Here is a 26383-nt window from a genome sequence, read left to right as displayed (position 1 = left end):
TAACTCAGGGTCCAGATTCAGACAAGTTGTAATGACAACCGGACTCAGCACCAGTTCAGAACCTGGTCAGCTTTTTAGCAGATGGATGAGCTGCATCTTCAGCGTCCCTCCTGCTCTGCATCAGCACTGATATTACTAACTGGCACAAAAACTTAACACGAACCAGTCTGTGACATTATAACACACTGCTGCAGTGTGGACTTATGGTCTAAATTACGTGAACCACGTCCACATCTCTCTTACTTTGTAATTCCAAATATAGCAAATATAGCTGCAAAATTAGAGGTAGGGAACGATCTTTAGAAGCTGTTAAAAGTAATTATTTAGCTTACTCACCTCAAATTGGGCCCAAAATCTCCGTTTGGAGGAAGCGGCAGTCGGCGGGATCTGGCTAATTATTGGAACAGCTTGGACTAATTTGTGAAATGCTCTTCAAACCAGCATAACCCAGTTCAAACTCCATCAAGTTGGTGAAAGAGTAACACGTAAAAACATTTAACTACAAAATCTAACAGCCAAGCTACTAGAACTAAATAACTATAATACTAGAAGTTATGCTTGGACTCTGACTCAATGCTAATGCTAACGCTAACTACAACACAATTCAATCGCAGCCGATCCGAGCCTCTACTGCTACAAGGCTGGTTGAGACCGGTTGAGACCGCGGTGCTTATATAATGGGCCATTCCCATCTGTACCTGGTCGGCCCGGCCCAGAAAGCATAGCTTGCTTACATACCTTGGTGGGCTGCCTTTTTTCAGGGTGCAACAAAACTGTTTTTTAGCCCTCTTTCAGAGATGGTCTGCTTCAGGCTGACTGACTAGGGCCAACCATCAACATATACATATATGGAGAATGGGTTTCCATAAGCTCCAATAACACATTTTTGAAGAAAAATGGGAGGTGGCCACCACCACCATTTTGACCGTGTCACAGGCTCCGTCAAGCCCAGACAATTCCACAAAAGGGAAGAGAGGTGGAGCTGAGGGTGGGGCTGTAAAGCTGGGATCAACTGACGACACCCGGTCGAACTAGCTACAGTACAAGCTAACCTGAAGCTAACCCAAAGCTAACGCGGAGGTGGGAGCTAAGCTAACAGAGGTAGCAACCTAGCTACAACCGGAGTTAACTGTGCACAACACCAGAGCTTCTGAGTCAGAGATACGCCGGGCTGACCGCTGGGTAAAACCGGGTGGAACACAGAGGTCTCCTGAGAGCTCCACAAGCCGGCAGCCGCACAGCAGACAAGCGCCGCTGCGATCTGAGATGCGCAGAGCTGCCGCTGGGGAGAACTGGGTGGAAAGGTTTCCATTCCAGAGCTCCACAAGATGGCAGCCCGCGCAGCAGACATGAGCCGCGATCAGACAGAGATGTGCCGAGCTGCGGGGAGGGGAGAACCGGGTTGAAAACATCGGTTTCTATCCGAGAGCTCCACAAGCCGGCAGCCCGCGCAGCAGACAGGAGCCGCGATCAGACAGAAGCCCCCTTCAGACAGGCCATGAAAAACGGAAATGTTCCGGAATCTGTCCGTAAGACCTTTCTGTCTGAATACAAACATCCGGATAACGTGTTCCGGAATTTATCCGGACGAAGCCCCTAGTAACAGGTCCGGACTTGTTACGGACAGGGTGGCTGCTTCAGACTGGTGAGGTAAAGTTCCGGACAAGAGGGAGGGGGAGGAGGAGGGGACTGGGGGACGCTGTGCGCACCTAGATAGCCCGCTGCTGTAGCATGCGGCGAACCACGGCAGCTCGCCTCCTACGGTACCGTCTAGACGCGCGACGGAGCGCTTCACACCGCTTCAGTGATTCCTTTAACCATTGAGCTTCATCATCCAGGTCTCTTATGCGTCTTCGTGTGCGTAGAATTATGCTTAAGCGCCTCGTGATTTTTATCTTGAGAGGCGCTATAGAAATGATATTTTCTTCTTCTTCTTCTTCTTCTTCTTAACATGAGTCCGATTCTCTCCCCCACCACCACCACCCCGCCGCCGTCAGACATCTGGAACTTTTCCCTGCTGTGTGAACGCAGCCGAAAGGACAAGTTCCAGTACAAAAGTGGTGTGTCTGAAAACACAGTTCCGGTTAAAAACCGGATTGAATTGTCCGCAAATGTTCCAGAATGTCTGTCTGAAAAGGGCTAGTGATGCGCCGAGCTACGGGGAGGGGAGAACCGGGTGGAAAACAGAGGTCTCCAGAGAGCTCCACAATCCGATAGTTAGAACCCAGCTCCACCAACATGTTATATTTCAACCCATTTCCTAAAGTGCAGCATTATGTTAAATGCACTGGGTTTTACCCTATTACATTTAAATTTCATGGTTAAACAGTGCATGTTAAAATCTAAGCTCAGCTCGGCAGTGACCTAAAATACATACATATAATTTTACTTACTGAAAAAAAATGAAGTGGAGACTCCTTGGACGCTCTGTTAGTGCAATTAATGCCACAGCAAGTCATTTTGTCCAACAATTGCACAAATAATATCCAAAAAAAGAACGCACAAACGCTACAACTAATGGTCTAAGTTGAGAGACTGAAAATGACGGAACAGTTTTCAGGCGAGGCCGAGGCTCAGGCTGAGGCCTTTCCACGGAGCTAGCTCTGTGGTCACGTGGGTCTGATGCTCATTAATTATACAGCATTTTAGGCTTTTAATACACTTAAACAGAAGACTGAGAAAAAAATTCACCCCCCCCCCCCCCCCCCCCCGTGTTGTCATGAGTGTAAACTAGATAATTTAAACCAAAAACATGTTTTGGTACCAGGCTGTTTTGGTACCAGGCTGTAAACATGTTTATTTCTTCTTGGAGTATTTACTAGGACATCACAATATAACTATATACACATTACTTGTCTTTGTGTGTGTGCGTGCGTGCGTGCGAGCGTGCGTGCGTGCGTGCGAGCGTGTGTGTGTGTGTGTGTGTGTGTGTGTGTGTGTGTGTGTGTGTGTGTGTGTGTGTGTGTGTGTGTGTGTGTGTGTGTCTGCTCTGTCTTCTCGATCCCCAGTGAGTCGTGGAGAATGGCTGCTTATACTGAGCCAGGATTCTCTGGAGGTTTCTTCCTGTTAAAAGGGAGTTTTCCTCTCCACTGTTGCTTTATGCTTGCTTAGTATGAGGATTGCTGTGAAGTCACTGACACTAGTCAGTGACTTGATGCAATTTGCGGGGTTCCTTATATAGGAAACATTATTTCTGATTGGCTTAATGAACTGACCAGAATTGGAATGTTTATTATGTGAAGTGCCTTGAGACGACTCTTGTCGTGATTTGGCACTATATAAATAAACTTGAATTGAATTGAATTTAATTCTGTGAAATTGGCATTTTTAACATGGGAGTCAATGAGGATTTGCTCGCTTCCGACACCCGCCCCCCAGCGAATGAGGGTGGAACTGCAATTTCACTTTCGCATTGGACTCAATTTCTGTCCCGCATTGTGAGGGCTTGGGGCCAACACACCCACTGCTGCTTATCAGTCAGCAAGTTTACACCTTCCATTAGAGCAAGCCTCTGATTGGTAGGTAGAATCAGCCCACATGGGTTCAAGGCATGCTCAATTCATTGTCATTCATTATCATGCTGATTACATAGACGATGAAAATATCTCTGACTGCATTCATTGCATACCTAAGCAAGGATGTGTGGAATGAACCGGGCCAGGCTGGGGCCAACTGGAGCTATCAGGGCAGGGCCCGACAAAGTACGGATGGGAATGGCCCATAACCTAGCCACAGAGCCGCTACTAGTACTTTTCTGAAATTTGTAGCATTGTTCTCGTTGGCCATTGGCTAAAACCGACTCAAAATAAATGTGTTCTATACTTTGGAGCTTAAGATGGCGCTAGACTGACGTTTTTAGACAGAATTTAGAGTTTTCAAAGAAAATGTATCAAAATGCAAAAATAATAACTACACATGTCTACAACACTATAAGACACTCATTTATAGTTATCAGTAAAAAAAAAAGTTGATTTTGATGTGACTTGCTCTTTAAGAAACTCTGGATGGATCTCATCCACCCCCCGGAGCCTTGCCACTGAGGAGCTTTTTGACCATCTCAGTGACCTCAGCACCAGAGATTGGAGAGCCCAACCCAAAGTTCCCAGACTCTGATTCCTAACAGAAAGACGTGCCAATGGGATTGAGGAGGTCTTCGAAGTACTCTGCTGGTTTTATATAAAAGAAAAAAATTGTAGACAGAAATTCAAGTTGGGAGATAAAAGTGAGGAGAGCTGACATAAACAATATAAACAATACATAAACAATAAACAACATAAACCAAATATCTAAACTTTGAGAGCCTGGCTGACAGTAACGTGCTGAACTTGAACCACAACCCACTTCTGCTTACTTTCTTTTATTTTCAAATAAACAAATGGAATAATAAAAAAATTCAATTTAATGTAATTTAAATCTAAATAGAATGATTTTATAGATAATTTTCAGATTTTGTTTTGCATTATTATCAGATTCTTGCTGTGCTACTTTAGAAAAACTCTGTAACAGTAAATCATTCCAAAGCTGTGTGTAGTAAACACTTATTAATCCTGCCTGTAACAAACACCAGTGGTATTACTTAGGTTTAGCATTTTAACCTCTTGATTAATTTTACTAGAGTAAAGCTATCAAACATAACGTTTACTTGGAGTAATTTCCTGCACACCTGATTCTGATTAAACCAGTAGCAGACCTTTTATTAAAGTCTGATCCGCCTGTAACCTATTGGCCCAACTACTAGTTTCTTTATTAACAGATAACTGTTTAAACGGGTCTAACTTAGGAACGAATATTTAATTAAGAAACTTAAATGATTGTTTTTATTTGACAGGTCACTTATGTCACTGGTCTTATTTGCTGAGAATCTTTGGCTAACAGGTTTCAACAGCTTGACAAGGTAAGCAAGTTCTTATGTAGCTAGCACAATATTACATTTTAATGAGTGTTTGTGTATACTAAAGTTCTTAGTTTTAAAAATCATTATTTAGCCATAATAAAGTCCATTCTGTTGGGTTTCTGAAAATAAATGAGTCATGCTAGCATAACTAGCCTATATTAGCTCTGCTATAGCAGCTATGCTAACTAGCAAATGAGAACATCAAGCTGAAAACTGAATTTATTTCAGTAAAACGTTCTTTTGTGTGTTAAATTTTGTTTTATATGAGAACAGATGATAGTTCTTTACAAGTCTTTATCAAATAATGTGGGAAACGGAAAGTTATTAAGGAACAGACTTAAAAACGTTTTAGTAAACACTAGCAAGGGTGGTTTACTATAGTTATTCTTTCTTAACACAGCTGCTGGTGAATAAATTACTTTTAGCTAAAACATAATACTTTATCACAATTTCCCTTTTGATTGTGTTTAAAGAATGTTTGAGAGGGTGTGAGAATCTTTGCAATCCAAAAGTCAAAATTAATTGAAAACATAATATCTTCTGTTGTGGAAGCCCTGCATTTATTTCAGCTAGTTCTGACCTAGAAATTTTTTTCTTTTACATAAGGAAGCTGTTCTTTGAGCCTTATGTGTATGAAACGTTGTTGGGGCACAAAATGTGCGGTATTTACTAGGGGTGTGTCAATTCATTATTTAAAATCGATGCATCTGGGTGCCATACATGTCAATATGACTTGTGGCAGACATGTTGATATCCTCACAAGTGTAAGCAAACCATGAAAGCCAACAGTACATTGCAGAAAAGAAGCAGATTTGAGAGGAAGAAAGTAATAAACAACATGTTCAAATAATAAAAAAAAGGATGCAGAATATACAGGAATACTTTAAATAGGGAAGCCAGGGACCGATATTGGGAGCCTAAGTCACGCCCATCTACTTGTGCACCATGGATCCCTGGAAGAACGAAAAAATGAATTAAAGTCAATTGGGCTAAAACACTATTTTCTAATTCCACTTTTTATGTGCCATGGACGTCATATATGATGTCTGTGTATTTTAGAGATGCATTTTGATGCCAAGAACGCGCATATTTTTTATTGGACCCGATCAAAAATAAGCACGTTCTTGGCGTTCTTTCCCCAGTGGAAAACGTTAATTTGGGTTTTGTGTGAAATATGTCCAGGACTACAAATGCGCATCACCAAAGTGACGTCATTGAACCAGACATGGAGAAAAATAGAGGAAAAATGGCTGTAAGTTCAGCGAATTTCAAATCCTTATTTCTGGAGGAAAGAACCACCATAAATCTGGCCATGTGGCAAGTAGCAGCTACGCTAGGGGAGAGGACATTATGTGGTGACGTCAAATATATGACGTACAGGCGTCTGATTTGACGTGCTAATTATGAACATTTACAAGTGGATAAATCTCAAAGTACATGACAGGTGTGGTCGAACACACATTATTCCTTTGGACTTAAATTGAAGTACAACATATGTGTGATTCAGGGCGTAAGGCAAAGCAGATTAGAAAATAGCTCTTTTAGCCCTGTTGACTTGTATTCAGCGACCCATGAGCCAACCGGAAAGGGAGGGGACTTACACTCCCCATATGAACAAAATCAACATTATAAACAGTTTGGATCCATATGAAAGACCCAGTCTGGAGCGCCAACAACAACTTGTTGCTGCCCCAGTTCTGCATAGTGAACATTTTCGGCTATCTTTTTTGTGGTGTGAGCAGATATGAACATCCAGATGCGATGCATGCATTTCATTTGCTGATTTTTCTAGTAAAACAATCAAAATTGACATCCTATAGAAGAAGCACACCCACATTAGCCTAATGGTCTGTGTGTTGCCTAAGTTTCTGTCGGTGTGCATGTCTGGGTTGAACTAAGGAAACAATGTATAAAAAATGTATATTATCTGTAGCTTACCAGAATAAAAATGCAGAGTACACTCTCAAAGACCAGGATAGTTTGGAAGATTATGTCTAGTCACCTTACAACTGCAATCCAAGCAAGCCGACGATACTTTATGTCAGACACTCAGTGGTTATGCCTTCAAGCAGGAAAGTGGTGAAAAGTGTTCCATGTTTTTTCACAGGTGATGATATGTTAATATTACGCTGTTGCACCTCCAATCACAGCGCTCCATTGGTTTGGTGGACCAGTCACAGCACTCTGCTGGTGGGTTGGATGTTACTGATAAAACAAAGATGGCTATGGCTCGTTTGAAACGGCGTTGACATTATATTAAGACTTTTTTGAGCCGTCAATGGACCATGCCCATCTTTGTTTTATCATCTTTGATCAGGCTAGCAAAGCGTAGAAGGAACATTAAAGTCACTGATGCTGCACGGACATTTTAGGGAATGGACCAGCGGAATAAACAACAGCATTGGCGGAAGCTTGTTTCTCAGTTTCAGCCACTGAGCATGAAATTTACTCATCGGGATTAAAGGAAAGTTTAACACTAAAATAAAATACAACAGCAACAGTACCAACATGTGACAGCACCTTACACATTTTCATTCTGGGTTAGCTGAAGTGAAAAAGTTGCTGGTTGTTCCTCCTAACCATATTAATAAAACTTGCCCACAACTCCAGCCTCTTTCACAAAACTACGGTGCCACTTTGCTGTGAAGCTGAGGCAGCACCAGGGAGCCTTTTCATTTAGAAGTGATCAGCCATTGCTGGTAATATGGCACTATCATTTGTTTTCACAAAGATTATGCAACTTAGTTATAAAGTGGGTGTGGATACCATCTCCACGCCATCAGGGACTTCCTTTTAGCTTAAACATAACTTGTTTTTTTTTCCCGATTGAAGCAACACTCCTTACGTTTCTTCTCTATCTTTCCTGTGTTGCACCATTTTCAGGTCCTAGAAGGCCATATCAGAGTAGAGCTTGAGATGACAGGATTTGGAGTCTTATTTCCTGATATTTGGACATCAACTCTACTGCTGACTTTGTTTGTTCTGCAATGTTGATGTTTTATCTCCACAAATAATTCAAGCCTGTAGAAGTTCTACTGTGTGGTATGGTTGCTAATGCTAGCGGTTAGCTTCTACTGGCTGAGGGTGTTTCTCAATGTCAAGGCGCCTGGCCTTGCGAGGACCCTGTCCTTCCTTGGTCAAAGAAAATGGTTAAATGGAACAGACTTGCATAATGTGACCGCGACTTCCACGACGGTCATGTAACCTCATGTGAGAGATAACGTTATATTTTATACATTTAAGTTTCAGTATTGTGGCGTTGATGACTACATATTTATTAAAATGATCAGATGTGATAATCAGATGTGAGAATCCCATATAAATATGAAATATCAACCTGACTGATCTTTGAATGTTTAATCAGAAGATTCTAGTTACTTTGCCTATTCAGGGACCATAAACACACTTTGTATTAGTTCAGACAGAGTCAAGTATATAGTTTATCAAAAATGAATTCATTTCTTTTCCCCTAAACTAATAGTAATTATACATGACAAGGTATGAGTAATGATATGTAATGTAATGGATATGAAGTGATTTAATGTGATGTGTGGCATGCTGGAGGGGGAGCTAGATGTTATAGCAAAACCTTTCTTCAGTATCTTAGAGAATTTGTGGAGTTCGGGTTGTAAAATAAATTTGGTTGAATGTTTGTTAAACTACAGATTTGTTTATGAAAACCATCTGACACAATCTGTTGAATCTACGCATCGTTATGCGAAGATCCCCAGTCAGATCCAGGGGGTCACGAGGTCGGGATGGACATGGACCTTGAGGTACCAGGAACCCGTAGATTAGCTCCGATACGACCCGTCTAGTCTTGAGATATCTCCAGGTCACAACAGGAAACTGGAATGCTTGTTTGCGTCTAAGGCTATTGTTGTTGGCTTTTAGAAGAGCCATTTTGTGTCTGTATCACTTGCAGCGTTGCAGAGAGGCTATTGACTGGATGTCAATATTGCTTCTTCCCTGATTTGGCCAAATCAGGAGTCAGCTGGAAACTGATTTAATCGGGAAGTAATTTCTGTTTTATTAAAACGACATTGTTGATAAATTTGGCAAATTTGGCAAATCAGAATGTGGCACGTTTGAGGGCTTTATCAAAACATTTCTCAGACGTCCTACCTTCCTTCAGCTACTCGGAGTTTAACTCTTTGTGGGAATGAGAATGTTTTAAAACACTGAGCAGAATTTTTTGGATTTGGAGGCCAGATAAATGGTAGATTTATGTCTGCAAATGAAAGGTTATTTTCTGGTCAATTTGTACAGTAGGTAAAAATTTGACCACTGGGTACGTTACAGTATAAATATATAATGAGACTTTTACTTTTTAAATTGTGTATATATTTGTTAAATAAATATGTAAGCGAGTTACTACCTGCTAGCCACCGAAGCTGCAACTACTAGCATCTAACCAACTACTAGCATCTAACCAACCATAACTAACTTCTTTGGATCTAAGAAAAATCTTTCAGATATCAGCCTGATAGCTTAAAGTAGTTGACTTACATTTAAACTTGAAGTTTGCCCCTGAAGTAGCTGCTGGCTTCTGATCCGCCATCCTTTTGAAAATACTGCGGTGTATTCTGGGAAATTTTTGACCAAAGCTAGGCTACAAGACACCTCCCGTGTATCCTTGCTCAGCTAGCTAAACAGCTAACAAACGGAGAACACACGCCTTGGTAGAACATAAACATTGGAACACGCCTTGGTGGTTCCTGATCACGTATCTCCTAGGCAACTGGGGCAGGACCAAGACATCAAGGCAAGGTTCCTTGGCATTGAGAAACACCTTGAGACATTATATGCTGTTTCCTGGATGATAAACCAAAAACAGCCTTCCCTGTCACAAGCTAAGATGGGTGAGTCCATGAATGGTAAGTAAAAGTGTGACATGCTTAAAATTTAAATAATTAATGAGCATCAGAGCTAGCATGGGAGCTAGCCCCGGGTGAAGGCCTCAGCCTCACATTAACCCTCCCACTGTCTTTATGGGTGACCCCGCGATAGTGCCATATTACCAGCAATGGCTGATCACTTCTAAATGACAAAAGGCTCCCCGGTGCTGCCTCGGCTTCGCAGCAAAGTGACGCTGTAGTTTTATGAAAGAGGCTGGAGTTGCGGGCAAGTTTTATTAATATGGTTAGGAAGAACAACCATCAACTTTTTCACTTCAACTGACCCAGAATGAAAATGTGTAAGGTGCTGTCACATGTTGGTACTTTGCTGTTGTATTTTATTTTAGTATTAAACTTTCCTTTAACCCTCCCACTGTCCTAATGGGTGTGACCCCGCGAGGAAAGTTGACCATTGAGCAGGGTTGATGGTTTATCCCTTGGGTCCACGTGGCAGGGGTGAGGAGTGAGCACCACTTCACCCCTGCCACATGGACTTCAATGGATAAACCATCAATCCTGCTCAGTGGTCATCTTTCCTCGTGGGGTCACACCCATTATTAGGACAGTGGGAGGGTTAATAGATGTTCTGCCTTTTCGACTCTGAACTTTAGTTGTGTCCTCTGTGTGTTTGTGTTTGGATGTTACTCATGGAAATATTTGGACAAAGAGGACAAGCTGTGGTTATTGACTGCACTAACAGATCATCCAAGCAGTTTCTGCTTCTTTTTGATCAGTAAGTAAAATTATATTTCTGTACTTATTTCACTGATTGAATGGGGGAAAATACTGCTTGCTCAATGATGAGTTGAAATATAGAGTTGATGGGGCTGTCTGGCTGATTGGGTACCAAAACTTGTAAGCTATTAGCTAGAAGAGGCTTTGGGGCTTTGCTGCTCCACTGCAGTCAAAGATTTGCGAGGTCGAAGCTGCAGAAATTTTGACAAGTTTTGGTAACATGCTTCTAACAGCACAGCAGCAGTGCTGCGATCAGAGGTCCATGAATCTGCCACTTCATCCTTGCGGAGGAAGCCCAGCGAAGCAGGCACCCAGCTCCTTCTGTCTCTGTCGGGTACAGCTGCTACGCTCATGCGGCCACAAGCTCCCATTTTTTGAGGTGTCCGAAACGCACCACGCGTCTGCCTGACTTCCATGCTAGGTTTTAGTTGTGCTGCTCAGCTGTGGTGCTCTCTGAGGGAGTTTACAGTGTAGCGGTCACACTTTATAGTGTGACGACTGCAAATTAATTATGACCAATAAGATGTGATTATTCCATAAAAATATGAAGTATCAATCTGATTGATTTTTGAATGTTTAATCCGAAGATTATAGGGTTCTTTGCTTGTTCAGGGACCATAAACGCACTTCGTATTAATTCAGACAGGTATATAGTTAAAAAGGAATTTTATTCTTTTCTAAACTAATGATTATACATGACAAGATATGAATAATGAGATGTGATGGAGTGGAAATGCGGTGATGGAATGTGATGTGTAGGTGGTGTGATGTAAGCTAGATGTTTATCAGAATCTTTGTATCTGAAAGAAATTATGAAATCTGGGTGTAAAAGAATTTGTTGTCTGCTTTAAACTGGAGAGTTGATTATTAATAAAACAGCATCAGACGCAATCAGTTGTGTCTACAAACCCTGGCGGAGACCCCCAACAGATCCGGACTGTCAGAAGTTGGGTGGACTTCACGGCACCTGAAGCCAGTAGATTAACTTCGATTTGACCCGTCCAGACTCAAGATGTTTCCAGGTCACAACAGTAGCTGGAATGCTTGTTTGCGTCCAAAGTGGATGTGGCTCTTAAGCCGGGCATACACTGTGTGACTTTTTCACTTTTTTGAGCAGATTTTCCACTCTTGCGATAATCCACAAGATCGCGGCGAGTTTTGCGCTGAGCGTCGTGTAGTATACAGGGGGTTACGAGAGGCGATTAACACCACGTGACCAGCTACCGATCAGCAATCATGAGCTCGCACGGACTTCTGGAGTGTTTGATATTTTGCTCGTTCCTCGTGAGGGTTGAAGCGGCGCAGCGAGCGGCTGCGACGCAAAAAGTACCAGAACCGCTCACGGCGCATGCGCAATCATGTATCAACACCGCTCGCTCGCTATTTCCCTAATAACACACGTTCGTTTTTATTACTAAACGTTTTTTACACACAACGACAGGGGTTGTCAAGAAAGCGTGCTTGTAGTGTTCAGGTCAAATTAAACTGATCACAAAACACAGATTTACTTTCTTTATTTCGTTTTCCTCATCCAACCCCCATAAATCCCTGTGTGTCCTCCTGCAGCACTCCCGAAGGACAACTGGCAAAACAAGACAAAAAAGTTTGACGTGTTGTGTAAAAACTGCTATTTTTAGTATATTTTTAGGTCCGACGTGTTGCTACCAGACGTACAGTGAGAGCAGTCAGGTCGCATCCGAGAACTGGGTCGTGCAGTGTGAGCACATGACTCGTGAGATCTGCCCTGCGAGGAAGTCGTACAGTTTGAGCTGAAGCTGAGTGCTACGAGTGAAAAAGTCACACAGTGCCCGCCCAGCTTTATGGAGCCGTCTGGCTGTGTCAGCTTGCAGTGTGCAAACAGGTTGACTGTATGTCAGAAAAGTTGTCTCAAGGATGCTGTTCCGAATTGGCCGGTTCAGAACTCTGCTCAAAACTGAATTATTCGGGTTGTAATTCTTGTTTTATGAAACTACAATGTTATGATTTCTGGCGTATTCTGACAAATCAGAATTTGACAAGTTTCTGGGTATTTACCAACATCCATCAGAAAGGCACTCCTTCCTTCAGATACAAGATTCTTAATTCTGTGAATAAAAAGAATCTTTAAACGTTATGTGAGGTGAACCTTAACCTTAATTTGTATCTTATGAAGATGTGTATAATATTCCTTTCAATTTCATTGATTTAAGCACAGGTTATTCAAACTTTTGATTTAAACATCTTGTTCATTCATCACATATGATTACTTAACTTATAAGTTGTAAAGCCTAGTAGGATTCGTGTGGATTCACTTTTATTCAGAGTGAGGAATCCAGCAGTTTGACTTTTAACAGAGAGATAAGGGCTTTTGCGGGAGACCTTGACAGTTTATTTATATGTGCGTTGAAGAACGATGAGTGAGCAAAAGGTTGATTTGTGGGTCTGGATCCTCCAGCTGGTGTAACCTTGACTTTGCAGCTCTGGCGTGCGTGAAAGGTTACTGTGTCGATTCGATGGTGAAAATGGACGCTTTTTATTCATTACAACAGAAACACAGCTGCTCCTTCAGTTGATTTTGGAGTCACTTTATCGTGTTTCTCTCATTATTGGTGTCCGAGAAGCCTCTATTAACTTGAGTTAGCATGTAGCTAATATCCCGCTAGCATCAGACCGAGGCAAAGCATGACCTCACATAATTGTGGCAGCAGTAGCTCAACAGGTTGAGCGGGGTGTCCAGTAATCGGAAGGTTGCAGGTTCAATCCCGGCTCCGGACAGAGAACTCTGCTGTTGTGTCCTTGGGCAAGACACTTAACCCACCTTGCCTGCTTGTGGTGGGACCGGTGGCGCCTGTAATTGGCAGGCTCGCCTCTGTCAGTGCGCCCCAGGGCAGCTGTGGCTACATCGTAGCTCATCACCATCAGTGTGTGAATGTGTGTGTGAATGGATGAATGATACACTGAAGTGTAAAGCGCTTTGGAATCCTGACTCTGAGAGGCACTATACAAGTGCAAATCATTTATCATTTATCATAAGCGGCCAAGGTGCCCGTCTCTGATCGCAGTGGTCCGAGGCTCTGCTTGTATTTTAACAGTCCATATGAAAGCTCTGCAAGCTACCAACATGACAGCCTTGCACTGAAGCCAGGTGGCCGCACGAGTGGGCTACCCCAGAGCTCATTCTTAGCTTCTTGGGTTAACTAAGTTAGCTAGTGGATACACTGGTTCATTTGGTTGCAACCCTGTTCCAACCATAACAGCCTCACTCTCAGCTCCATCTCTTTTCCCATGTTTGGATTGTCTGGGCATGATGAGACTTGTGACACGGCCGAAGTGGTGGTGGTGGGAACCTCCCATTTGGTTTCAAACCAGCCCCCCACAAAGCAGTGTGCGGGGTATGTCCATCCTTTTTATATGTCAATGCCATAAACCAGCAAAGGTTAGACTGGATTTATGCTTTGACTTCATGAAATGAGCTTTGTTTTGCTGCTGCGTTCGCAGTTTGTTCTGTGAGTTTTGCACGTAGAGCGGTACTTAGTGGTACAAGGCAAGGCAAGGCAGCTTTATATAGCACATTTCATACTCAGAGGCAATTCAATGTGTTTTCCATTAGCAAGAATAGCAAGAACATTAAAATCAACGTGACAGAAAATACAATTTAAAAATTAAAAAGAAACCCAGTTAAAGTTAAAGGGTGAGCAAATACATCGCAGAATGTGCAGCATAAGAGCATTAATTCAAAGGCTGATGAAAACATGAAGGTTTTAATTTTTGATATAAAAGTTTCTGGAGTTGGGGCACATTTGAGGTTATGAGGAAGCTGATTCCATCTGTGAGCAGCGCAGTAGCTAAAAGCAGCTTCACCTTGTTTGATTCTGACCCAGAGTTCTACCGGCTGATTACTTCCTAAGGATCTCAGAGCCCTGCTGGGCATATATACCTGAAGGAGATCCGTCATGCATTCTGGCCCTGTTCCATTGAGTGATTTAGAAACCAGTAGAAGTACTTTGAAATCAAGAGATTTAAGAACAGGAGTAAGATGCTCAGTTCTTTTGGGTCTTGTTAAGACCCTAGCAGCAGCATTCTGCGTGAGCTGCAGTTGCTTCACAGCTTTTTCGGAAAGACCAGTCAAAAGACCATTGCAATAGTCTAGCCTGCTGGAGATTAATGCATGAATGAGTTTCTATAGGTCTTGTCTGGATATGAGACCCCTGAGTCGTGCTATTTGATGAAGATGATAAAACGCTAATTTAGTTATAGCCCTAATGTGACCAATGAAGCTTAGGTCTGAATCAATAATGACACCAAGATTTCTAACCTGGGTCTTTGTCTTTATTCCTCTGGAGCCAAGGTGAGTGATAACCTTCATCCTGTCATTCTTATTTCCAAAGGCAATGGGTGTTTCTCATTGCCAAGGAATCTTGCCTTGATGTCTTGTCCCGCCCCGATTGCCTGGGAGATACGTCATCGTGAGCCGCCAAGACATGTTCCAATCGGTTCCAATGTTCATGTTCTACCGAGGCATGTGTTCTCCGTTTGTTAGCCGTTTAGCTAGCTGAGCAAGGACACACGGGAGGTGTCTTGTAGCATAGCCTTGGTCAAAAATTACCCACAATACACCGCAGTATTTTCAAAAATACGGCAGATCAGAAGCCAGCAGCTACTTCTGGGACAATTTTCAAGTTTAAAAGTAAGTCAGCTAATTAAAAATGTTTTTTTTTTAGATTCAAAGCAGTTATCTATGTTTGGTTAGTTGCTTAGTAGTTGCAGCTTCGGTGGCTAGCGGGTAGTAACTCGCTTATATTTTTAATTTATTGAACATACACACGATTTAAAAAGTAAAAGGCTCGTTATATATTTATATTGCAACTAATACATATGAAATATAACATTATCTCCCGTGTCACGTGACGTTACGTGACCGCCGTGGAAGTCGCGGTCACGTGATGCAAGTCTGTTCCATTTAACCGATTTCTTTGACCAAGGTAGGACAGTGTCCTTGTAAGCAAGGCGCCTGGCCTCGCAAGACATCGCCTCGTAAGGCTAGGCGCCTTGACATTGACAGTGTTAGGAGTAACGCCGTTTAAGTATAACGGCGTATCTAACGGCGTTCTTTTATAGGTAACGGAATAATCTAATTAATTACTTTTCCCGCCGTTGCAACGCCGTTACCTTTACTGGGGATGGAGGGTTGTGCATTACTATGTGCTTGTCGAATGTTGGGCAACAGTGTGAGGCTTTCTTACCGCCACACTTCAGCTGCAGCCAGGGAGAGAGAGGTGTCGGTAACGCACTTACAAACACGATGATGATTGGCCGGGTGGACGGAGACCCTCACTGTCTCAGTCGCTGCATGCTGTAGACACAACAAAGCAATGACGGGAATAACACCGTTTAAAATAACCGCGTTAATAAAAAAAAAATTCTTTCTGTAACGAGCAAACTAAGTACTGTCTTCTTTTATCAAAACGTCATTTCTGTTACTGATAAGAAAATGCGTGCGTTAAGCAGCGCGGTGTGTTGAAGCTGTCATCAGCTGATCAGGAGCTAAAGAGGCAGATGTTTTCATCCAAGCGCACCACGGCCCGTGAAGAACGAGGAAGACGTGATGAATAGTCTACGTCTGCAGACCCGCAGATTCGCTGCTGCAGGTGAGAATCTGCAGCAGCGAATCTGCGGGTCTGCAGCCGTGCCCTTCTTAGCGTGACAGCAGGACGTCCCGAAGGTCCGCTCACCTGTTCACTGCTCAGACGTCCTGATCTTCTGCCTTCCTAGATCATCCAGCTGTAACATGTTTCTGACCATGTCTTTAGTCCCGCTGTAACACATTAGTCTCAGACGTCATGGAGCTCAGGTGTTATCAGAACTACCTGTGTGTGTTTACCACCCAGCTTCAGCTCTTCTGTGGTTGGGTCTGACCCAAGTTAGTAAATGTAAGTCCTCCATCAGATCTTCTAGTGCCTCTTCTAGTGTCATTTTAAAGGATATTTATTTATTTATTTAACCGTTACTACCAGCAACAGAAATGCTGCTAAAACACACACAATTATGTGAAGCTGAAAAAATTAAAATGCTGTGCAAAATTACATTTATTTCTGTAATTTAACTAGACTAAGAGTCCATTTAAAGGCTCGGGAAACTTTACAGGGGTTTCTATTTGCAATTTTAAATTTTAGCTGATTGGGGTCTTGTTAAATATCACACAGTGACCTTTTAATAGTCTAGATTAGTGCAATGTTCCTGTTAGTAATTCCTCCTGTTAAGTGCTTATTTATTTAAATTATTCAGGTTTTTAAAGAAAACATTTGGACATACATTTTATTATGTTCCGGTCATTAGTCATTTATATTTTACTATTGTAGTAATTCTTGCATTCTTTAATGAAAAAAAGTAACTAAGTAGTTATTTTTGTTGGTAATTAGTTACTTTTATGATCTTGTAACTCAGTTAGTAACTGAGTTACTTTTTTGACAAGGTAATCAGTAACTATAACTAATTACCTTTTTAAAGTAACGTTCCCAACACTGGACATTGAGAAACACCCGTAGCCTGGCCTTGGTCAAAACTTTCCCAGAATACAGTGCAGTATTTTCAAAAGGATGGTGGATCAGAAGCCGGCAGCTACTTCAGGGGCAAACTTCAAGTTTAAATATAAGTCGCTGATGTCACAATCTGCCCCTGCCTCCCTGACTGTGTCTCTCCCCTGCCTGATTAGTCTTTATTGTTCTCACCTGCCCCGTGTTAATCCGCCCATGTGTTCCTGATTGTTTCCCTGAGTATTTATACCTCCTGTCTTGTTTGAGTCTTTGTCGGATCATTGTTTGTTGTCAGCGTTGTTTTGTTCTGTCGTTCCCGCTCTGCCATTAAAACCATTTTTATTTCATCCGTGCCTGCATTCCTACCTCCTGATCTGCTCCACCACACATGGTCCACCTTCATCCACACCGTCAACGTGACAGTCGATAGTTGTAGCTATCAAGCTGATATCTAAAATGTTTCTTTAATATCCAAAGCTATCCAAAGTTATCTATGGTTGGTTAGTTGCTTAGTAGTTGTAGCTTTGGTGGTTAGTAGGTAGTAACTCACCTAAACATTTAATTTAATCAATATATAGACAATTTCAAAAGTAAAAGGCACATTATATTTCTCTTGAAACTTATACATATAAAATATTATGTTACCTCCCATGTTACGTGACGTTACATGACCACTGTGGAAACCACAGTCACGTGATGCAAGTCTGTTCCATTAAACTGTTTTCTTTTGACTGTTTTGACCAAGGAAGGACAATGTCCTCATAAGCAAGGTGGATGGCCTCACAAGACATCACCTTGCAAGGCCAGGTGCCTTGGGATTGAGAAACACCCAATAACTTCAGCCTCGTCTTTGTTTAACTGGAGGATGTCTGACTGCAACCAGTCATTGACTTGCCCCAAACACTGACCCAGGGGGAGCATGTAGAAATCGAAGGGCAGTGGTACAAGAATTGAGCCTTGGGGGACCCTACATGTCATGGTGATCTTTTTTGATTTGTGATCACAAATAGAAACAACATAACTCCTGTCTTCAAGATAAGATTGGAACCAACTATGGATTGTGCCTGAAAGTCCCACCCAGGTTATGAGCCTATCTAGAAGAATGCTGTGGTTCACAGTGTCAAAAGCTGCACTGAGATTGAGCATCATCAGGACAGATGTTTTGCCTGAATCTGTATTTAGATTAATGCCATTTAATACTTTAATAAGTGAAGTTTCAGTGCTGTGGTGTTGTCTAAAGCCTGTCTGGAAACTATCTAGCAGGTTGTTCAAAAGAGGAGAGCCCGGGCTTTAATTTAAACTTCTGCGTCTGTGGATAGGATCATATTAATTGCACTGTCGCTGTGTGTCTTTATTGATATAGTGTAGAAAATTATTCTATAATTTAGATGAGCCTCTTCCCATTAAGTACATGTGCAGTTTACATGTAATGGGGAATATTAAGCATGTATTTGTAACAACTTTGTTGCCAGAATGCCCATGGGCCCGGTACTGGGTCCATCGGGTTCAGGTTGTGTGACACATAGGAATGGTAATTTGGCATCCCTTATGTGATTAGAGTTCATCTGAAAGCTGATTTGCAAAAATGTGCCCCACCAAAAAAATAAATAATTCACTAGCCACCACTGCTTGTTAGTGCCCGTTAGTCTTCATGGTCAGTGATAAATGTTACTGGTTTATGTGACTATATGCTACTGGATGTTATAAAACGTTTTCATTAGTTTAAGATGTTTCACATATACTCACATATTGTATTCTCCTTTTTTCCTCTTCTTCAGATCACACACATACACACATTTATACACACATTCTAGTCTATACTCTAGTTTTTACTTTGTTACTAAGCAAATTGATGGAGAATCGATTCTTAACTGAATCATCACCCCGAAAATCAAAACTGAATTGAATAGTGAGTTGTAAGATTGACATAACCTATGCAGAGGTCCATTTTCATGTTCAGCCTGCATAAAAAACTCAGAGTGACCCATTTTAATCAGAAATAACAATAAAAATGTTTTTTCAGTAAACCACAGCTTTAGTTTATCACAAAACTGGTTGGAAACTGTAGACCCCTTGAAGCATGATATCACCTGCTCAAGATCCCGACCCTAGCTCCTGGCTGGGGGGCAAGAATACCAAGAAGTGGATTGTCCAGCAGTCAGAAGGTTGTAGGTTCGGTCCCGGCTCCTGGCAGAAAATTCTGCTGTCGTGTCCTTGGGCAAGACACTTAACCCACCTAGCCTGCTGGTAGTGGTCGGAGGGACCGGTGGCGCCAGTGCTCTGAAGCCTTGCTGCTGTCAGTGTATACCAGGGCAGCTGTGGCTACATTGTAGCTCATCACCATCAGCATGTGAATGGATGAAATATTACCTGCTCAGTGGCCTATTGGTAGAGTGTCCACCCTGGGACCGGGAGATCGGAGTTTGAATCCTGGTCGGGTCATACCAAAGACTTTATAAAAATGGGACCCAGTGCCTCTCTGCTTGAATAGTTCCCGAGCATGGCCATGTCTGCAGCTCACTCCTCCACACGGAGATGGGACAAATGCAGAAGACAAGTTTCACCACACCATTGTGTGTGACAACGATGGGACTTTAATCTTTAACGATACACTATTGTACAGAGTTTTGGAGTCCTCTGACTCTAAAAGGCCCTATGCAGGTCGTCATTTAAAATTTTACAGGTTTCCAGCTGATAAAATACGTTGAAGGCAATGGTTAACAGCCATGAAGAGTGTGTGTGTGTGTGTTGCAGCACACCTCCGATCGCTCTGAAAGTAGGGATGCACCGATGGATCGGCATTTGATCCCAATCGGCCGATAGCGCCCCTATCGGTTTTGATCGGAGTTTTCAAAATAGATCAAAGCAGACCGATCAGGTAGGGTTGTCACGGTAACCTGTGTAGCTGTAAACCCCGGTAAAAAAAGTTGACAATAATAATAACCGTCTTGTTTAAAAAAAAACTATATTATCTCGGTGGGTTTACCGTGGCTGCAGTGTAGGCGCGGTGATCCTTACCAGCCACCGTATCATCTGCTGAAGTTGCCGGCGGCACAGCGCGCTTTGTTGTTTACAACCAAAACTTTCTTTAATCTAAAGCTGAAATAATGGCCAAAGGAGGAGATGGCAGCGCTCAGGAGGACATTTTATATCCCTCAAAGAAGACAAAGTGGGAAGTACGGGCATCTTTTGGATATTTGAAGAATGCCGAGGGACAGTTTATAGAAGACAGTGTTGGGAGTAATGCGGTACAAAAGTAATTAATTACTGTAAAGCATTGCTTTTTGCTGTAATGTGGTAACGTAAGGCATTACAGGGAAAGAAAATGGTAATATTTACTCGGTACAATTGTCAGTAACGCGGTAATTAAAATGCATTTTAAACCCAGAATCAAGATGTGTTCCTTAAAAATTCAAATTGCGGGAAACCCGAAGAAAGATCCAGTATCTGCATATATTACGTCATTTATGGACTCAGCTTTGCGGGCAGAGAGGACGCAGCGGTACCGGCTCAACTACTCCAGCTGCGTCCTCCACGCGGCCGCTGTAACATTCACAAAATCGCTCCAATAAAACAAAATAATTCACTTGCGATCGTTCATATCAGCGCATATTCTCTGGTATTTTGTGCTTTTCTGACGTGCTTTGCCTCAGCTGAGTTCATAATCTGTGCCCCGGTGATTTCAACTCATTACTGCTGGAGCGCCACGCATGCGAAGATCCCTTTGGCTGATCATTAGAAAGTAGGAAGTCTAGGAAACAGTTTTTCTGGAAGACGGAGAAAACATGCAGTATGCAGGAAGGTTAGAGAGAGAAAGGGCAGGAAATTATTCAAATAAAATCAAAAAAACAAAACAAAGTGCTTGAAAAGAAAAAAGTTGGTAGATTTTTCCCCAATACACATTTTTACCAGTGAAAAGCAATAATATATAAGCATTTAATATTTATACATGTGATAGAATCAGATCTCCCCAGAAGTCAGTCCCACATCCAGGGCCGTATCAAGGCCTTTGGGGACCAAGGCAAATATAGGCTTGGAGCCCCCACCACCTCACTCCCTGATCAGTTAATCTAAGATGGCAGCGTGCTGAGAGTACAGATTGTTGTCGCTTTTATTTAATAAACAATCATTTTAAAGCACTGTTATTATAGCTGACTGTTTTTAACAGCAATCCTAGCTCAGACACCACATCACCTTCCACATATATGTCATGAGCTCACTGAGCGTCACATTACCAGATTCATATTGAAGTTGTTTTGGTGAAAGCAACTTAAAGTATTGCAAAAGTAGTGTAATGCCTTACATTTTAAAATCAGTAATATTGTAATGTAATGAATTACTTTAAAATGAGGGTAACAAGTAATAAATAATGCATTACAGTTTTGAAGTAACTTGCCCAACACTGATAGAAGACGGCTATCCTGTTTGCAGCACGTGCAGAAAAAGTGTCTGTGAAAGGCAGCAACGCTTCAAATCTCATGACACATCTGCGTGACCATCACCCACAACTCTACAGTCAACGCAAGGCAAGTTAACGTTAGCGTTTTAGCTAAAATGCGTGATCCGAGGATTTGGGTTGAGGGAGAATGCAACGAGTCGCTATATAAAGCAGCCGCAGCGCCGCTACCTGCATATAAACCGTGTCGCGGACACCCCCATGTTGAAATGACGCTATGCATTACGGGGCTCCCAGGGGCAGATAAGAGTTGGTCTCTCTCCGAGAATAATTATGAATTTAACAACGATTACTGCCTGATGACATTTTCCCAAATCTGCAAAGCTCGCTGGAAGGACACAAACCGAGGACAATATTTTCCTGATATAGGGTTTATTACTCAAGTAAGGGTAAAAAAGTATCTGATTAGAAGGCTACTTGAGTACTGAGTTTCATCTGATCTAATATTTTAAAAAAGATGACATCAAACAGACATAAAATACGAAGTTATGGGCAAATATTGGTATTTTAAAGACTAAAGGGAAAAAATGTAAACAAATAAACAACATAATTACAAAATAACACATTTTAGGCAAAATTTAGACATAAACTGAGGACAATACAGGTGCTGGCCAGTAAATTAGAATATCATCAAAAGGTTGAAAATATTTCAGTAATTCCATTCAAAACGTGAAACTTGTACATTATATTCATGCAATGCACACAGACCAATGTATTTCCGATGTTTATTACGTTTAATTTTGATATTTATAGGTGACAACCAATGAAAACATCAAATCTGGTATCTCAGAAAATTAGAATATTCTAAAGGCCAATGAAAAAATGTTTGTTTCTCTAATGTTGGCCAACTGAAAAGAATGAACATGAAAAGAATGTGCATGTATAGCACTCAATACTTAGTCGGGGCTCCTTTTGCCTCAATAACTGCAGTAATGCGGCGTGGCATGGACTCGATCAGTCTGTGGCACTGCTCAGGTGTTATGAGAGCCCAGGTTGCTCTGATAGTCGTCTTCAGCTCCTCTGCATTGTTGGGTCTAGCGTATTGCATCCTCCGCTTCACAATACCCCATAGATTTTCTATGGGGTTAAGGTCAGGCGAGTTTGCTGGCCAATCAAGGACAGGGATACCATGGTCCTTGAACCAGGTGCTGGTGGTTTTGGCACTGTGTGCAGGTGCCAAGTCCTGTTGAAAGGTGAAGTCTGCATCCCCATAAAGTTGGTCAGCAGCAGGAAGCATGAAGTGCTCTAAAACTTCCTGGTAGACGGCTGCATTGACCCTGGACCTCAGGAAACAGAGTGGGCCAACACCGGCAGATGACATGGCACCCCACACCATCACTGACGGTGGAAACTTTACACTGGACCTCATGCAACGTGGATTCTGTGCTTCTCCGCTCTTCCTCCAGACTCTGGGTCCTTGATTTCCAAAGGAAATGCAGAACTTGCTTTCATCAGAAAACATAACTTTGGACCACTCAGCATCAGTCCAGTCCTTTTTGTCCTTGGCCCAGGCGAGACGCTTCTTGCGCTGTTTCTTGTTCAAGAGTGGCTTGACACACGGAATGCGACACCTGAATCCCATGTCTTTCATGAGTCTCCTCGTGGTGGTTCTTGAAGCGCTGACTCCAGCTGCAGTCCACTCTTTGTGGATCTCCCCCACATTTTTGAATGGGTTTGTCGTCACAATTCTCTGCAGGGTGCGGTTATCCCTAGAGCTTGTACACTTTTTTCTACCACATTTTTTCCGTCCCTTCGCCTGTCTGTTAATGTGCTTGGACACAGAGCTCTGCGAACAGCCAGCTTCTTTAGCAATCACCTTTTGTGTCTTGCCCTCCTTGTGCAAGGTGTCAATGATTGTCTTTTGGACAGCTGTTAAGTCAGAAGTCTTCCCCATGATTGTGGTGCCTTCAAAACAAGACTGAGGGACCTTTTAAAGGCCTTTGCAGGTGTTTTGAGTAAATCAGCTGATTAGAGTGGCAGCAGGTGTCTTCTATATTCAGCCTTTTCAGAATATTCTAATTTTTTGAGATACCAAATTTGGAGTTTTCATTAGTTGTCACTTATGAATATCAAATTTAAATGTAATGAACATTGGAAATACATTGGTCTGTGTGCATTGCATGAATATAATGTACACGTTTCACGTTTTGAATGGAATTACTGAAATATTTTCAACCTTTTGATGATATTCTAATTTACTGGCCAGCACCTGTATATCCTGACATACAGGGTTTAATTGTGTGAAAATGTAGCACGTTTAAAAAAATACCGCGATAATACCGAAAACCGTGGTAATTTTGGTCACAATAACCGTGAGGTTAAATTTTCACACCGTGACAACCCTAATACAGACCATTTTTATATTAGGTTACATTTGCTTTATTCCCAGATTATGTAGTTTGTAGCACTCATTATAATGTTGTAGAAAATTTCTGGCCAATCCACGTGATCGGTGTCGGTGATCGGTATCGGTGATCAGCATTCTTTGATATCGTATCGGTGATCGGCAGCAAAAAACCTGATCGGTGCATCCCTATGTGAAAGCAGGGAGAGGGGTGGCACAAAATGCCTGGGACAAAGATTACACTAACTATTGGGACCTGTAATTAAATAGTTTAGAAAAAAGTTAGAAATAGATAGAAATATGTTCCTCACGCTGAAAAAAGTTTTCTTTTTATTTTGGGAAGAACACAGAGAATTTCCTCATAAGCTTAGGATTTGGTGTGACCAATTAGGGTTAATTGAAGGTGTTTCTGTAAATGACTGTGAATGGATACGTGCACTTGGGTACGCACAGGTGGGATTTATGAGCGGAGCAACATGGGTAGGAGTGGCCAGTGCATGGTGCATAAATCAGGATTTTTTCTGTTTGTACGAATATTATAAATTTCATTCGCAGGATGGAATATAGGACACTTTTAAAACATTTCATAAACAAGGGCACTAGGGTTTGCAGACAAACGAGGAAAAGAACAAGGACCATAAACTGTGGATCTATGTGGTATTCACATAGTCTGGATTGTCCCAGTACATTATGGAACGTGAGTGGTGCTCCAACATTCTTCTTTGTTGTTTTTGTCAAGTGCAACAAGAGGCCCGTTTCCACTATTCGAACTTTTGGGTAATTTTAGCGGACCTTCCAATGGACCCTTTTCTGGACCATTTCAGGAACCAATGAGGCACCTGAACAGGGCTGTGTACTTGGAAATGGCCCAGTAGAGTCACTGGGTGAGATTTGTAGTTACTCAAGCTGATTTGTTGTAACTCAGTTGGAAAATATATTGGCAGGCATCGCCAACAACATTTGTAAAACTGGAGGAGTTGCTGGTGAAGTGGCGTGAAAAGAAAGGAAAGAAGCAGTGCTCACGCTGAAATGTGGCAGAAATCCCCACACAATGCTTTTTATCACTTTGTGGTCTTGCAGAGCGCAGTACTTCTTCTGGTCATTGAATGCCGCTTTTTAAATCACACAGCTGCTCTGCTAGTCCCAAAGATTGATTAAATTACAGTGTAAAGAATAAAACTTTTAAAGATATTAATGTCTGTGAATGCGTTTTGGTGCTGATCAGTCACACACTGCCGAAATTGTTGCAAAATGCTGACGTCTTAGGGTCGATTTTGTATGGAGACATAACGGCTGAGAGGACTAAGCTATCATACCTCTTGGTCACTTTTCCCCCACCAGAAATTTACTGGAACTCTTATAATGGAAATGAGGTGAAGGACATTAGCATTAGCAAAGGCTAGCATTAGCAGTAGCTCAGGCTAGCATTGTTAGCGGTTAGCAATACCATTACCAACGGTAATACATTGCTGACCGAAGTGGGTTGCGACATGCAAAGGGAAGGGTGTGTGTCTGAGATTATGGCATACCAGATTTTGTTAGAACTAACTAATCTACATAGTAAAGCAGGTCGGAGGTGGCACAGACCTTTTGGTATGCTATACATTAAGTCTTCTCCGTTTTAAAAAGTATCTGTTTTGACCATAATTGGCTAACTGCTAGTTTGAAAATGGAATTTTCTAAATGAATCACTGCCATCATTTAAACTTAGTCCGTGTAAATAATGTTTTAGAAGAGATGAGCCAAGATATCTGCTGATTTAAGCATAATCGACTTAATAAAATTTTTCTTATTTCTTCCTCCCTGAAGGGAGCAGGTAGCAACAAATCTCAAATTACTTGGTGACTCTGCAGACCAAAAACAAACAGAATCTGTGAATTTCTGTTTCAATTTTATTTCAGGTTGATGGAGCAGAAATTAGACAACACATCTGATTCAGCTTGCATTTTGAATTTACAGCGTTTTAGCTCCAAAGGTGCATACATTTTACTGCATTTAAATATTAAAGAAACAACATTTGCACAAACGTTTTTAACAAATTTAAGATCAGAAGAGATGTATGAAAGACCTCTTTAACATCTCTCTGATTTTCATTATTTTGTCACCAGTAGGAAATCATCTCAATTTCTCAAGATAAAGTTGTTCAACGAGCTGTATACAGCAGATGTTTTTCCACATTAATCGTTTTGAAATACCTGATTTGCCACTTTAAGACATGTTTTTGTATGTTAATAGTATCAAGAAAAAAATATTAGTATTCTTTTTGTATATTTTTCCATTTTTGTTGTCAAGGTGTTTTTAGATTTCTGTTAATGCTCACAGGCAATTCTGTCTAAGTCGAATTTTTACTGGAAAACTGCAGTGCCTGCACTATTTTTATGTAAAAGCATTTGTAGGGTTTTAGTTTCTGCCTTTTCTTGTTTGTTACTTAAAAATTTCAACCGTTTGCGGTAGTTTTGGTACATTTTTCCACCTCTGATGACTTTAGAATCAAAGTTTCATTCTTGGAAACTGAAATATTTTTAAATTAAGAGAAAAAACACA

The 26383-nt window shown here is 41.7% G+C and overlaps 1 protein-coding gene across 1 annotated transcript in view; it reads left to right on the top strand.

Moving 5' to 3' along the window:
- Positions 1-4802: 4802 nt before the first annotated feature.
- The window catches only part of znf800b (zinc finger protein 800b), a 61388-nt gene continuing 39807 nt past the window's right edge, over positions 4803-26383 (top strand). The window contains exon 1 of the mRNA XM_015958070.3: positions 4803-4894. The gene's annotated coding sequence lies outside the window, so the exon portion shown is untranslated. The remainder of the gene's footprint in view (positions 4895-26383) is intronic.

The sequence above is a fragment of the Nothobranchius furzeri genome, chromosome 1 (genome assembly GCF_043380555.1).
Source record: "Nothobranchius furzeri strain GRZ-AD chromosome 1, NfurGRZ-RIMD1, whole genome shotgun sequence".
NCBI lineage: Eukaryota > Metazoa > Chordata > Actinopteri > Cyprinodontiformes > Nothobranchiidae > Nothobranchius > Nothobranchius furzeri.
This window is presented reverse-complemented; position numbering and strand designations above follow the sequence as displayed.